Source organism: Ornithorhynchus anatinus, chromosome 8 (genome assembly GCF_004115215.2).
Source record: "Ornithorhynchus anatinus isolate Pmale09 chromosome 8, mOrnAna1.pri.v4, whole genome shotgun sequence".
Taxonomy (NCBI): Eukaryota; Metazoa; Chordata; class Mammalia; order Monotremata; family Ornithorhynchidae; genus Ornithorhynchus; species Ornithorhynchus anatinus.
In genome coordinates, this window is record NC_041735.1 from 31,401,659 (window position 1) to 31,418,020 (window position 16,362).

Genomic DNA, 16,362 nt, shown 5'->3' on the forward strand with positions numbered 1-16,362 from the left:
TTCCACAGTGATGGGAAAGTCGGAGAGAGGACAGGGATTGGGAGGGAAAATAAGGAGTTCATTCTTGGAAGTGTTTAGTTTTAGGTGGCAGGCGGACATGCAGGTGGAGATGTCCTGAAAGCAGGAGGAGATACGAGCCTGGAGGGAGGAAGAGAGTACAGGGGAGAAGATGGAGATTTGGGTGTCATCTGCGTAGAGACAGCAATATTTTTTCTGCCTAGAGTCAGACTCTACCTAGACTCTGCCTAGTCTTAAAATCACACTAACTCTAAGATCCTGTGCCAGGCATAACTCCCAAGCTTTGGCTCTCATTAAGTCTCAAGACAGTGTCCTCCCACACTGACACATTTCTTTTAATTAGATAATTATTTGCTCAATTTATCACTTTGGATGTCAGTGTGATTTAGGAGAATGAGGAAATTTCTTCTTTGGAGACATACCAGACTCTCACTCTAGCTTGTGTCATAGCAACAGCGAATGACACAGTAGTTACAGCCCTGGGGGAAGATGAACTCACACCACCTCATCCCTATAACAATTGCCCTTGTTGGTGCCTCTTCAAACATAGAGAAGACAAACCCTTTTCTGCAGTGTGGTGGGAGGAAACAATGGTCGAGGTGAGTCTCTTCTCAGGTGCCTGACTCTAAATGGGAGAGGGAAGGGAAAACTGAATAGTTGAGGGTGAGTATGAACTCAGGGATTCTGGATCCTGGGGACATTCTGATGAAGTAATTAAAATTATCCCTGAATCAGCCTCTATGAGAAGCTGAGCTCTCACTATCTCTCCAAGATCAGTCCTCTACTTGGCTGCCTGGAATGGACTCAGTGAGGAGGATCTACAGAAAGGGAAAGATTCAGAAATAGGATCGCTGAGTCCAGTCAAAACTCAGTTAAGGCATATTGTCGAATTCCATCTCAGTGATCTGGATGGCCAAAGCAAATCCCATCCCTCTTCCCAGCTTTATGCCTTCTTTACCAAGGAAGCAGCATGGCCTAGTGGAAAGAGAACAGGCCTGGTAGTCAGAGAACTTGGGTCTAATCCTAGTTCTCCCACCTACCTGCTGTGTCACCTTGGGTAAATTACATCCCTTCTCTGTGCCTCAGTTCCCTCATCAGCAAAATAGGGGTTCATTTCCTGTTCTACCTCCTACTTAGACTATGAACTCCATGTGGGACCTAATTATGGTTTATCTACCACAGTGCTTAGCAAATACCACAGTTATTATTATTTAGTGTTATTATTACTAACAATCATTCAATGGTATTTATTGAGCACTATGTGCAGAGCACTGTACTAAGCACTTGGAATGTACAAATCGGTAACAGATAGAGACAGTCCCTGCCCTTTGACGGGCTTACAGTCTAATCGGGGGAGAGAGACAGACAAGAACAATGGCAATAAATAGAATCAAGGGGAAGAACATCTCATTAAAACAATAGCACTAAATAGAAGCAAGGTGATGTACATTTCATTAACAAAATAAATAGGGTAATGATGATATATACAGTTGAGCAGACGAGTACAATGCTGAGGGAATGGGAAGGGAGAGGGGGAGGAGCAGAGGGAAAGGCGAGAGAAGAGGGTTTAGCTGCGGAGAGGTGAAGGGGGGTAGAGGGAGCATAGGGAAAAGGGTAGCTCAGTCTGGGAAGGCCTCTTGGAGGAGGTGAGCTTTAAGTAGGGTATTGAGGAGGGGGAGAGAATTAGTTTGGCAGAGGTGAGGAGGGAGGGCGTTCCAGGACCGCGGGAGGATGTGGCCCAGGGGTCGACGGCGGGATAGGCGAGAACAGGGAACGGTGAGGAGGTGGGCGGCAGAGGAGTGGAGCGTGCGGGGTGGGCAGTAGAAAGAGAGAAGGGAGGAGAGGTAGGAAGGGGCAAGGTGATGGAGAGCCTTGAAGCCTAGAGTGAAAAGTTTTTGTTTTGTGCGGAGGTTGATAAGCAACCATTGGAGGTTTTTAAGAAGGGGAGTGACATGCCCAGAGCGTTTCTGCAGGAAGATGAGCCGGGCAGTGGAGTGAAGAATAGACTGGAGCGGGGAGAGAGAGGAGGAAGGGAGATCAGAGAAAAGGCTGACACAGTAATCTAGCCGGGATATTACTAGAGCCTGTAGCAGTAAGATAGCCATTTGGGTGGAGAGGAAAGGGCAGATCTTGGCGATATTATAAAGGTGAGACCCTCAGGTTTTGGTGACGGATTGGATGTGTGGGGTGAACGAGAGAGATGAGTCAAAGATGACACTGAGGTTGCGGGCCTGAGAAACGGGAAGGATGGTCGTACCGTCCACAGTGATCAGGAAGTCAGGGAGAGGACAGGGCTTGGGAGGGAAGATGAGGAGCTCATTTTTGGTCATGTTGAGTTTTAGGTGGCGGGCAGACATCCAGGTAGAGACGTCTTGGAGTCAGGAGGACATACGATCCTGAAGGGTGGGGAAGAGGACAGGGCAGAGATGTAGATCTGTTTGTCATCTGCATAGAGATTATAGTTGAAGCCGTGAGAGCGGATGAGTTCACCGAGGGAGTGAGTGTATATGGAGAACAGAAGAGGGCCAAGAACTGACCCTTGAGGACCCCCAACAGTTAGAGGATGGGAGGGGGAGGAGGAGCCTGCGAAGGAGACTGAGAATGACCGGCCAGAGAGATGAGGAGAACCAGGAGAGGACGGAGTCCATGAAGCCAAGGGGAGATAAGGTGTGGAGGAGAAGGGGGTGTTCGACAGTGTCAAAGGCAGCTGAGAGATCAAGGAGGATTAGAATAGAGTAGGAGCCATTGGATTTGGCAAGAAGGAGGTCATGGGTGACCTTAGAGAGAGCAGTCTCGGTAGAGTGGAGGGGACGGAAGCCAGATTGGAGGGGGTCCAGGAGAGAATGGGAGTTAAGGAATTCTAAGCAGCGAGTGTAGACGACTCGTTCTAGGATCTTGGAAAGGAAGTGTAGTAGGGAGGTACTACCTAGAGCTTCTAGGTATTACCAGAGCTTCTAGTACCTCTTCCAACTACTTCTATTGTAGGAAATGTGAGTAATAGATCAAGGAGAGAAGGGAATGGTGGTAAAAAGGAAGAGAAAATTAATTTCAGGGAATTAAAAGATTTCTCTCTTAATACCCTAGTGAAAAATCCTATTATTCGACACAGTGTGGACCCTTGAAGTCTTCCTTAGACAAAATCCTTTCAACCCTGTCAATGCAACATAAACCCCACTGTATAAATTCCAATTATCAAAAGGGAAGGGAGAGGGCATTTTTCAGTCTTGAAAATAACTTTAAAATACCATTTGCCTGTAAATACTTTCAAAAGTTTCTATCTGAATTTTCTTATTCCTGCTTCCTCCTCATTTATTTCTCTAAACTCTTTCTTCCATTTCTGTGCCTCACTTGGTTCAAGAATCAGAGGTTCTTATACCCCTGGGAACACTCTTGGCTCATCCATTAACCTCACTCTACCAAACCATGAAATACCTATTTAAAGTTCCTAGCACTAGGAAACAAATGTAATTATGTGGTCTTCAGTCTGATGCCTTCATTTTAATTAGTATTGGCCTAAATCTAGACTACTATTTCACTGGACAGTGCTTATTTCCAGGAAAGTATTGAAAACATTTCAATGAAATTCCCTCATCAGTCTTAACACTGTCCAATGTATTTATTGGAAAAGCATGACACTTACTTCTGAGGAAAATGTAGTAAGTTATAACAAAACAAGGCAATTACTTCTACTCTTTCTCCCATCTTATCATTTTATCAGCCTTCAGGAATTTTTATCCATAACACGGCATTCTGAAATTGAATGTTCCCTTTAAAATATGACTTGGATGCCCTACATACCAACTCCAGGTAAGCACAGGGTTCCTTTATTTCTTTCAGTTCAATGTAATAAATGTATTTAGAACATCATACGCAAGCTGTATTTCAATGTCCCTAATTTTAAGACCCTAAATCTCCTAATTACTATACTAATCTTTTTTAGCAATAATGAATTGGAAATTTTCTTCTTAATTTTGGACTATGGTGACACATTAAAGTTAAATGTAATTTTTGTCACGTGTTATAAACCTGAGCATTCATATAGAATAGTATCTAAAAATACTTTCATGAATCATTAGCATGAATATCAAGTGTGTGAAGCACACTGCTCTGAGCACTTGGCAGTCTACAGTAGAATTAGTAAACATGATTTCTGTCATCAAGGATCTTACAAATTAGAAGGGAAGATAATCACTTATATAAATTACAAATAGGATGAAGTAATAGAGAATATAAAACTACACAGGTGCTGTGGGAGTTGTGAATTTTTAAGTGTTGAGGGGGCACCAAAGGGCTGAAGTGGAAGTTGGAGAGCTCCTCTACTACTAGCTTACTCGCTGTCCCTTAATATTGTTGAATTCTCTGCCAACCCCTTTTCTATTCCTCCCTCTGGCCTGGAACTGCCTTACTGCCCATATAGGGCAGGCCTCAAGTCTCCCCAACCTCAAAGGTTCATCAAGGTCATGTCTCCTCCAAGACACCTTCCCCAATTTTCCCCAACTTCATCTCTCTCTTTCATCATCTGTGCACTTGGAAATGTGCCTTTTGGTACAGAATTATTTATTTATATAGATGTTGGTCTCCCTCTCTAGACTGTAAGCTCATCGTGAGCAGGGAATATTTCTAACAACTCTGTTGTACTGTACTCTCCCAAGCAGTTAGTACAGTACTCTGCCTCTACCCACAGCAAGTTCTCAATAAATACCATTGATTGAGTGATTGATCCACCTCCACATCAAGCAGAAACTCTTTACCATTGACTTTAAATCACTCAGTTCCTTTTCCTCCACTATTTTCCTCTGCTGATTTACTAATACAACCCAACCCACTCATTTACACGAATTCCCTGTACTTCAATTTCACCTATCTCGCCACCATCCCCTAGCCCATTTCTAGCTTCTGGCTTGGGAATCCCTTGCCTTTCATATTGGACAGAACACCACTCTTCCCACCTTCAAAAACATATTAAAATTACAAGTCCTCCAAGAAACCTTCCCTGATGAAGCTCTCATTTCCCCTACTTTCTGTCCTTTCTGCATCACCTTTACACTTGGATTTGTACCCTTTATAAGCCCCACCTCAGCCCCACAGCATTCATATGCATATCTGTAATTCATTTCTATGTCTGTCTCCCTCTCTAGACTGTAACTCCTTCTGGGCAGGCAACATATCTACCGACTCTGCTAAATCATACTCTCCCAAGTGCTCAGTACAGTGCTCTGAAATACATATGATTGATTGACTCTTGATTGGAAGATCAGTGGCTGAATCTGGGAAGGTAACATAAAGGAAATGAAAATGGGGAGAGTTGTGTTCTGTCGAAAAATTGTGGCATGCTTAGTCTTCTGAGCCAAGGGAAATCTATTACCTCAGTTTCACTAAACATTAGATTTAGTCTTCAATATGGTCTGTCTCCATCTACTTTTAGATCTAGTTTTCTAATTCCACTGATAAAAATTGTAATTGTTTTCTATATTATATACAATATATAGCTTAAATAGTACTGAGATTTTAAATTGATCTTTCTGTTTCTTTTCATTCTCATTTTCCTTTTCCTAAAACAAAATTAGGCAGTATAAATAGATTTTTTCCAAATGCAGGCTAATATTTCTGTGCTTTTCAATTCAAAACATTTTTGTTTTCTCCCCCATGTTACCATGCTTCTTGTTAGATCCATCTCAAACAAATTCTAATTATCCTCTGTCACACAATTTTATGTACTGTTGCCTCACATGATCTGAACACACAGTGAATTAAATACAACTCTTGGCATTTTTCATAGGTTTTTTTTAGAGTTCCAATGATCATTGTCCAGGGATTATTTCATATGTTCATCATTCTTCCTGTACCTGCTGATTTCTCTCTCATTAAGGTATCTGGTAGGGAAGGAGGGTGGTGATCTAATGAAGAAGCAAGGGCCTGGACATCAGAAGACCTGAGCTTTAGTGTCAGCTTGGAACTTGTCTGTTGGGAGAACTTGGGCCAAACTCATATGTGAAAAGGGGAAAAAAATACTTGCCTCTCCCTATGTCACAGAGATATTGTAGCAATACAATAATTGATGGGAAAGCATTTTGGAAAAACTGAAGAGGAGTAAAGAAAAAACAAGGTTTTTTCATCATCTGGAATTACTCTAAAACTTCAAGTATTACTGGAATTCTACCGTTGTTAGGTTAGAGAAGGTTAGGTTAGAGAAGTAGAATTGCTTTCTTTATCATCATACTCTACAGAGCAGTGACATTTAGCATTATTATGTCCTTTCCATTTCTCGTTAAGGTCATCTGAACTTCGTAGTTTAGAAGAAATCAAGAAAATGCTTTCAAGTGACCTGGTCCTCACAATTCTCTTCCTTGCTCAGACTGGGATTGGGTTTCTGGGAAATGCAATCCTGCTTCTTTTATATGTTAGTGTGTTCCTTTTTCAACCCCATCACAAAAAGAACACAGATCTCATCCTAATCCACCTGTCTTTGGCCAACATCATGACGCTTCTCACCCAGGCTGCCCCAGGAATGGTTATTGCTTTCAGGTGGAAGAATATTTTGGATGTTGTTGAGTGCCAGATCATTGTTTATATTAGGAGAGTAGCCAGGGGTCTTTCCATATGCACCACCTGCCTCCTGAGTGTTTTTCAGGCCATAACTATCAGTCCCAGTACTTCCTTCTGGGCCCAGTTTAAACCCAGTGCCCACAGATATATTCTCCCTTCCTTTCTTTTCTTTTGGATCTTCAATCTTCTGGTAGAAATGAATGTGATAAAGCCCATTGTAGCTATAAAAAACATCACAGTAACTATCAATGGTAACAATAGAAAATGTTGTATTAGTATACTCAGGGGAAATTATTTGAATAATATTGCATTTCTGAGTGCTAAGACACTCCGAGATCTCATTTTTGTCAACCTCATGAGTGGGGCCAGTGGCTACATGGTAACTGTACTCTACCAACACCACAAGCAAGTCCAGCACATTCACAGCAACAGCCTTACTCATAGGTCCTCCCCGGAGACTAAGGCCAGCCGTACCATTCTGCTGCTTGTTACCTGCTTTGTTTGTTTTTATTGCATCAGCAGTGGCATTAACCTAGCTTTGAATTTTGTGGAGGAGGATGACTTGAGCCTTTTTGATCCTGTATTATTTCTTGGTGCATGTTATGCTTCCCTTGCCCCTTTGGTGCTAATCAGGAATGATCCCCGTATCATTCGACTCTACTGTGTTGCTTTGTAAGTCAATCAATCAATCAATAATATTTGTTGACTGCTTACTGTGTGCAGAGACTTTCAAAGTAGGAGAAATGAGGGACTAATTTGGGAAGGCTTTTGGGAAGAGATGTGATTTTAATAAGAGATGTAGTCTGACATGTATGAAGACAGAAGAAGTTTCAAGCCAAAAGAAGGATAAAGCAAAAGATTCAGTTAGATTCAGGGGTGGTTGGGTAACCATTGGAAGCTCTTGAAGAGTGGGGAGATATGGACTGATTTTTTTTAAATGACCAGGCAGCAGAGTCAAGTGAGGATTGGAGTGGGGAGATAGGAGGAAGAGAGGTCAGCAAGCAGGTTGATGCAGGAGTCCAAGTGGGATATGATAAATGCTGGGATTCGTGAGGAAACACTTTGGATGGTGAGAAAAGAGTGGATTTTGGTGATGTTGTGAAGGTAGAACTAACAGACATGAGACAGATGAGTCAAGGATAATGCCAAGGTTAGGGACTTGTGATATAGAGTGGATAGTCATGTTATCTGCAGTGGTAGAAAAGACAGGGGGAAGGCAGGGTTTGGGTGGAAAGATGAGGATTCTGTTTTGGACATGTTACACTAAGGTGATGGTAGGACATCCAAGTAGAGGTGTATTGAAGGCAGGAAGGAATGGAAGACTTAAGAGAACTAGGGAAGTGAGGGTTGGAGAGGGAGATTTGGGAATCATACATGTAGAAATGGTAGTTGAAGCTGTGGGAGCGAATGAGTTCTCCAATGAAGTAGGTGTAGCTGGAGAATAGAAGGGGACCCAGAACTGAGCCTTGAGGCATGCCCCACAGTTTGAGAAGGGAGAAGAGGAGCCTATGAAAGAGACTGAAAAGGAGAGGACAGAGGACTAGTAGGAAAGCCAGGAGAGGACGATGTCAGTGAAACTAAGGTTAGTGTTTCCAAGAGAACGGGATGCTCCCCAGAGTCAAAGGCAGCTTAAGGTTAGTGTTTCCAAGAGAACGGGATTCTCCCCAGAGTCAAAGGCAGCTGAAAGGTCGATAGAGATGAGCATGGAATAGAGCCTATTGGATTTGGCAAGAAGGAGATCACTGATGATCTTAGAGAGGGCTGTTTCCATTGAGTGAAGAAAGCAGAAGCCAGATTGAAGGGGTCAAGGACAGAATTGAAGGACAGGAGGTGGAGGCAACAAATTTTAGACTGCCCACTCAAGAAATGTGAAGAGGAAATGGTAGGAGGGAGATAGGGTGATCACGAGAGGGAGCCGTGGGGTAAAGGAAGGGTCTTCCCTATCTCTGCCTCTCTGCCACAGATCCACTGTAAAACCATCTCTATGTGGATGATTCTGAACTCCAGTCCTGATCTTTCTCCTTCTCTCCCTCTCTGCCCACCCACACTCTGTCTTCCCTCTGTCTTTTCCATCACTGTGGACAACATCACCAGCTTCCCTGTATCACCAGTCTGTAATTTTGTTATGATCTTCAAAACATTGCTCTAAGTCGACTCGCATATTCAATCTGTCACCAAATCCCTTCTTTTTTACCTTCGTAACATCACTAAAATCCACCTTTTCCTCTCAATCCAAATGGCTGCCATGTGGATCCAAGCACTCATCCAGTACCACTTGACCAGCCTTCTTTCTGACATCCCTGACTCCTGTGTCTTCCCATTCCAGTACATACTTCACTCTCTTGCACGGTTCATTTTTCTAAAAGACAAAACAACACAAAAAAAAAACAACAAAAAAAGCCAGACACTGAGTACATGTTTTCCCAACTCTTCAAAGAACCTTCAGTGTTTGTCCATCCTCTTCTGTATCAAGCAGAAACTCCTTAACATTAGCTTTAAAGCACTCAATCACCTTTCCCCCCTCATATATTACCTCTCTGATTTCCAACTACAACCTAGCCCACAGTGTTCACTCCTTTAAAGTCAACCTACTCACTGTTCCTCCATCTCATCTATCTCACTGCTGACCTCTCACATCCTGCATCTGGCCTGCAACTCCCTCATCCTTCTTAGATAATCAGCATCGTTTACTGGATAGAGCACGTGGTTCGGTGTTAGAAAGACCTGAGTTGTAATCCCAGTTCCTCCACGTGTCTGCTCGGTGACCTTGGGCAAGTCACTTAACTTCTCTGGGCCTCAATTACCTTAACTGGAAAATGGGAATTAAGACTATGAGCTCCATGTGGAACAGGGACTGTGTCCAATCTGATTAACTTGTATCTGCCCCAGCACTTAGAGCAGTGCTTGGCACATGGTATTTAACAAGTACTGTAATTATTATATTATTATTACTATTAATAATAAAATCCCTTCTTCTTCAGATGCCTCTGTGACTGAAACTTCATTTCCTCTACTCCCTCTCCCTTTCTACATCACCTTGTACTTAGATATTTTTCCTTCATTCACCCCACCCTCAGCCCCACAACATTCATGTGTATATGTTCATTTAAATGTCTCTCTCCTCTAAACTGTAAGCTTCTTGTGAGCAAGGAATGTGTGCACCAAATCGGTTATATTCAATACCATTGATTGTAATCCTCAGGAAAAGGGAGGAAACAAGCACTGGGAGCATTCATTCATTCAATAGAATTTATTGAGCGCTTACTATATGCAGAGCACCATACTAAGCGCTTGGAATGTACAAATGTGTTTGCCATTCCCCGCCCTGACCAAGAAGTACAACTGACCCTCCAGAAGAAGCAGTCAGAGTCACTCTCCTCCTGTCCCTCCCAACATGGAATAGACTACTGCCCTAATCATGTGTTACCAGACTCCTTTTACTCATTGGAAAATAAAGGACATTGTACTTAAGAAAGTCCTCAGAGTCATGCTGGGTCTCAGTAGCAGAGTCAGTTCACAGTGGAAAAAGGAACACTAACCTTTAGCTGTCTGTCCTTTTCCCTACACTCCAATTCCAGTGGTCATTACTTTTTATCCATTTAGTCCCCCTCTTCTTCTTTCATCTCTTCTTACCTTTTCGAAGGATTCTAAGCGTACAAGAATGTTCTTGATGGCCTTCAGTATATCTCATCTCACTGGGAGATGCTGATAACAATGTGGAAGACAGTTCTTACTTTAGTGGCCCAGATCATATCCTGTATCACACAAGGACATTCAACTGAGTCATGTCAAATGTCCTTTTTAGGATGAAACTGAAATGATTTCTTCAGATTTCATATTTATTACAAGAACCACTCATTTGAGGCCAGTCAACTAAGACATGATGACAGGAGATATTTTATTGGAAGATCAAGGTTCTAGGAGTCCAGGGACAAGGGTTAAAGTCCTGGCTTTGCTACTTGCACAGCTGTGTCATCGCCCGGACCCTTGGAGCCATTACCACGTGGGCTCGGGATCTCTGCTCCCCTGAGGCGCAGCCTTGGCCCGCCCGGCCCTGATTCCCGACAAGCCCCCCACCTTCGCCTGCCACTCGCCGACTCATCTGCGCCTCCTCCGCCTCCCTCCCCCGGGGAGCTGAGCCTTGGACCACCCTGACCCGCGCCCGCCTCATCCCTTCCCAACCTGGACCTCCACACCCCCGCTCGGGAACTCCGACACTAAGGATCTTCACCCCCACAGACCCCCAGCCACCAGTTCCCATTCTACCCCCCTGCTCGGGCCCGGGGACATTGCGCTCCCCTTCTCGACCCTGGTGACATTGTGCCCCCCTGCTTGGGCCTGGGGACATTGTGCCCCCTGGGGACACTGTGCTCCCCAACTGCCCCCCCCAACTACGCCTGAAGCGGCCATTTTGGGAAGCCCTCACTCCCTCTTCCCCCTTGAGGTGATTCATCTCCCCCGCCCCCGGCGACGATGTCCTTGTTCTCACCGTGTTACCTTACCTTAGCTGCCGCCTACGGCCGCAACCCACCCCGGACAACCTCAGGGCCCTGCCGCCGCCTCAGAGACATTTGGTCATGAGCTCCGGGACTCTCTCGGCCGCTAGCCGCTTGACTTTGAGTTTGATCGGGTCGGGTTGGGTCGACCCCCGACCCTGGTCATTGCCTGCTTATTAACCCTATTGAATTGTATCATACTGTACCATGTTGCTATATTACCGATTTCGCTTGTTATTGTTTATTGTCGTCAGTGCTGCCTCCCACCTCTCTGGCCTCACCAGCCGCTTGACTTTGAGTTTGATCAGGTCGGCCCTTAATCAAGCCTACCCCCGACCCTGGTCATCACCCGCTTATTAACACTATTGTATCATACTGTATCATGTTGTTATATTACCGATTTCGTTTGTTACTGTTTATTGTTGTCAGTGCTGCCACCCACCTCTCTGGCCTCCGCCAAACTGATTCTCTTTCCCTCTTCAAAACCTTACTTAAAAATCACCTCCTCCAAGAGGCCTTCCCAGACTGAGCTCCTCTTCCCCCTCTACTCCCTCTGCCATCCCCCCTTTACCTCTCCGCAGCTAAAGCCTCATTTTCCCCTTTTCCCTCTGCTCCTCCACCTCTCCCTTCCCATCCCCACAGCACTGTACCCGTCCGCTCAACTGTATATATTTTCGTTACCCTATTTATTTTGTTAATGAATTGTACATCGCCTTGATTCTATTTAGTTGCCATTGTTTTTACGAGATGTTCTTCCCCTTGACGCTGTTTAGTGCCATTGTTCTTGTCTGTCCGTCTCCCCCGATTAGACTGTAAGCCCGTCAAACGGCAGGGACTGTCTCTATCTGTTGCCGACTTGTTCATCCCAAGCGCTTAGTACAGTGCTCTGCACATAGTAAGCGCTCAATAAATACTATTGAATGAATGAATGAATGAATGGCCTCACCATGTTCCTCCTCCCCACCTCCCCCCGCCCGCCCCTTCCTATCCTCCCCTTTCCCTTCCCTTCCCTCGCTCAGCTCTTTCCCGCTCTCTCCTCTGCCTCCTCCCCCCTCCCCTCCCTAGAACCCCACTTTACCAGCGCTACCACTATTCCCCCTCCCCCTACTCTCCCCCCAACCAAAACCCCCTCCTCACCCCCTCCCCCCTTCCCTTTTCCCCATCCACGCCCCATCCCAGGCCTCCTGTCCCACCGCTACCCCTCATCCCCCTCCCCCCGTCCAGGGCCCCGCCACCTCCTTCCCATCCAAACCCTCCCCTCCCCCCGCTCTCTCCCCCCCGCTGCACCCACAGCTACTTTCAAGTGTGGCCTCTGGAACCCCCGCTCCATTACAGGTATACTACCTTTCGTCCATGACCTTTTCCTTTCCCGCTCTCTCCTCCTCCTCGCCCTTTCAGAAACGTGGCTCACTCCCAAAGACACGGTCTCCGCTGCTGCTCTCTCCAGCGGAGGCCTCTCCTTCTCCCACTCCCCCAGACTCACCGGTAAGGGAGGAGGCGTCGACTTCCTCCTCTCACCCCGTTGCCGCTTCTGCACTATCCCTCCTCCCCCCTCCCTCTCTTTCCCCTCCTTCGAAGCCCATATCATTCGCCTCTACCACCTCCTCCAGATACTTGTCGCTGTCATCTACCGCCCTCCTGGTCCCACCTCCGACTTCTTCAACCACCTAGACCCCTTTCTCACGTTCCTTCTCTCCTTCTCTCTGCCCACTCTGTTACTTGGAGACTTCAACATCCATATGGATGTACCCGATGCCGCCCGCCTGCTATCCCTCCTCGACTCTGCCGACCTCCTGCTCCACCATAGTGCGCCCACTCACCGACTCAGTCACACCCTCGATCTCGTCATCTCCTACCGCTGCACTATCTCCTCCCTCACCAACTCTGAAATCCCTCTCTCTGACCATAACCCTCTCAACTGCCTCATCTCTCACACTCCCTCCCCCTGCAAATCTTTGCTACTGCCCCACAGAGACCTCCGCTCTCTTGATCCCATCCGTCTTACCAAAAGCATCTCTCCCCACCTTGCCGCCCTGTCCTCACTTCCCACTCTCGATGATCAGGTCTCCGCTCTCAACTCCACCCTCTCTACTCATCTCAACTCTCTCGCCCCCCTTTCCCTCCGCCGCTCTCGCTCCACTAACCCACAGCCCTGGATCACCTCCTCTGTCTGCCTCCTACGCTCCTATGCTTGAGCTGCTGAGCGCTGCTGGTGAAAGTCCAAGCACCAAGCCTACCTCACACACTTTAAATTTATCCTTTCCTGCCTTAACTCTGCCCTCTCCTCCTCCAGGCAAAACTTCTTCTCCTCCCTCATCGACACCCATGCCCGTCACCCCCGCCAATTGCTAGCATTAGAAATTGTTAGAAAAATAAATTTTGGTATTTTTTCCAAACTCTCAAGTCAAAATCAAGTAGGGTCATTTAGTCAGGATGATGAAAAAAGGATTTCACACCGACCAGTGATTAGTCCCATAGTGAAAGTTTCCAGGGAGAGGAGAGTACTGAACAAAATCCCATAAAAATTAGCTAGGAAAATAAATTCTTGCCTGTTATTCAGCTTAAATGATTTTGTTATTATTACATAACTTGGATTTCCTGCATTAATGTACTAAGAAAAGTCTCACATGTCTCCAGATTGCTGAAGAGTTGAGAACTATTGACCATTAATTACCCCCACCCCCATAGGCCCCAAAGATTTGGGTCCTTTAGACATTTGAATACTGGAGCCCTACATGGATTGAGATCAGAACTTGGAACTTCAGCCCTGCCCAAAGGAAGGTAAATTGAGATTAGGCTGCAGTAGGGAGGTTTGCCCAGGTTACTCAAGCCCGCTGGCAAACTTAATCTGGTGACAGGCCCCTGCAAGGGCTGGGGACTGGCTGCCCAGCCTAGAGAGGTAACAGATATTAATATAAATAAATAAATAACAGATATGTACATTCGCTGCTTAGAATTCCTTAATTCCTTAACTCCCATTCTCTCCTGGACCCCCTCCAATCTGGCTTCCGTCCCCTCCACTCTACCGAGACTGCTCTCTCTAAGGTCACTCATGACCTCCTTCTTGCCAAATCCAATGGCTCCTTCTCCAATCTAATCCTCCTTGACCTCTCTGCTGCCTTTGACAATGTCGACCATCCCCTCCTCCTCCATACCTTATCTGACCTTGGCTTCACGGACTCCGTCCTCTCCTGGTTCTCCTCTTATCTCTCTGGCCGGTCATTCTCGGTCTCCTTCCCAGGCGCCTCCTCCCCCTCCCATCCTTTAACTGTTGGAGTTGCTCAAGGGTCAGTTCTTGGCCCTCTTCTGTTCTCCATTTACACTCACTCCCTTGGTGAACTCATTCGCTCTCATGGCTTTGACTACCATCTCTACGCAGATGACACGCAGATCTACATCTCTGCCCCTGTCCTCTCCCCCTCCCTTCAGGCTCGTATCTCCTCCTGCCTCCAAGACATCTCTACCTGGATGTCTGCCCGCCACCTAAAACTCAACATGAGCAAGACTGAGCTCCTCATCTTCCCTCCCAAGCCCGGTCCTCTCCCAGACTTCCCTATCACCATGGATGGCACGACCATCCTTCCTGTCTCTCAGGCCCGCAATCTCGGTGTCATCTTTGATTCGTCTCTCTCATTCACCCCACACATCCTATCCGTTACCAAGACCTGCCGGTTTTACCTTTAGAATATCGCTAAGATCTGCCCTTTCCTCTCCACCCAAATGGCTACCTTACTGCTACAGGCTCTTGTTATATCCCGGCTAGACTACTGTGTCAGCCTTCTCTCTGATCTCCTTTCCTCCTCTCTTGCCCGCCTCCAGTCTATTCTTCACTCCGCTACCCGGCTCATCTTCCTGCAGAGACGATCTCCCCTTCTTAAACACCTCCAGTGGTTGCCTATCAAGCTCCGCTCAAAACAAAAACTCCTCACTCTAGGCTTCAAGGCTCTCCATCACCTTGCCCCTTCCTACCTCTCCTCCCTTCTCTCTTTCTACTGCCCACCCCGCACGCTCCGCTCCTCTGCCGCCCACCTTCTCACCGTCCCTCGGTCTCGCCTATCCCGCCGTCGACCCCTGGGCCACGTCCTCCCGCGGTCCTGGAACGCCCTCCCTCCTCACCTCCGCCAAACTAATTCTCTTCCCCTCTTCAAAACCCTACTTAAAACTCACCTCCTCCAAGAGGCCTTCCCAGACTGAGCTCCCCTTCTCCCTCTACTCCCTCTACTGCCCCCCTTCACCTCTCCGCAGCTTAACCCTCTGTTCCCCCCATTTCCCTCTGCTCCTCCCCCCTCTCTTCCCATCCCCTCAGCACTGTACTCGTCTGCTCAACTGTATATATTTTCATTACCTTATTTATTTGGTTAATGAAATGTACATCGCCTTGATGCTATTTAGTTGCCGTTGTTTTTAAGAGATGTTTTTCCCCTTGACTCTATTTATTGCCATTGTTCTTGTCTGTCTCTCTCCCCCGATTAGACTGTAAGCCCGTCAAACAGCAGGGACTGTATCTGTTGCCGACTTGTTCATTCCAAGCGCTTAGGACAGTGCTCTGCACATAGTAAGCGCTCAACAAATACTATTGAATGAATGACTATGTTCTGTGGAACTGAAAGTGGGATGAATAAAGTGAAAGTGGAATGTAACCAAGGATGACACAGAAGGGAGGGCAAGAAAAGAAAAGGTTCAGTTGGGGAAGCACTGTGCTCTGTGCTCACAAATCAGTCAATAAATTATAATTATTGGTTGAAAGGTTGCTGAAAAGATATGCTTTATTAAAGTTCTGAAGGTGGGGGGAGTGATCATCTGTCAGATATGAAGGAGGAGGGAGTTCCAGGCCAGAGGCAGGAAGTGGATGAGGGATCTATGAAGTCATCAGCCTGGTGTGGGCAGGGATTGTGTCTATTTATTGTGGTACTGTACTTTTCAAGCACTTAGTACAGTACTCTGCACACACAGTAAGCATCAATAAATGTGAATGAATGAATGAATAAATGAATGATCATTGAATCATGGGATTCATTAATTCATTCAGTAGAATTTATTGAGCGCTTACTATGTTCAGAGCACTGTACTAAGCGCTTGGAATGTACAATTCAGCAACAGATAGAGACAATCCCTGCCCAGCGACGGGTTTACAATCTAATCGGGGGAGACAGATGGATAAAAACAAGACAACCTAATCGCAATCAATAGAATCATTGGGATGTACACCTGATCAACAAAATAAATGGGGTAATAAAATAAATAAGGCAATAATAAATATATACAAATGAGCACAATACCGAGGGGAGGGGAAGGGAGAGGA

The 16,362-nt window shown here is 46.1% G+C and overlaps 1 pseudogene; it reads left to right on the top strand.

Annotated features, from left to right (window-relative positions):
• Positions 1-6,328: 6,328 nt before the first annotated feature.
• On the top strand, positions 6,329-7,240 carry ORNANAV1R-PS3763 (annotated as a pseudogene).
• Positions 7,241-16,362: the final 9,122 nt, after the last annotated feature.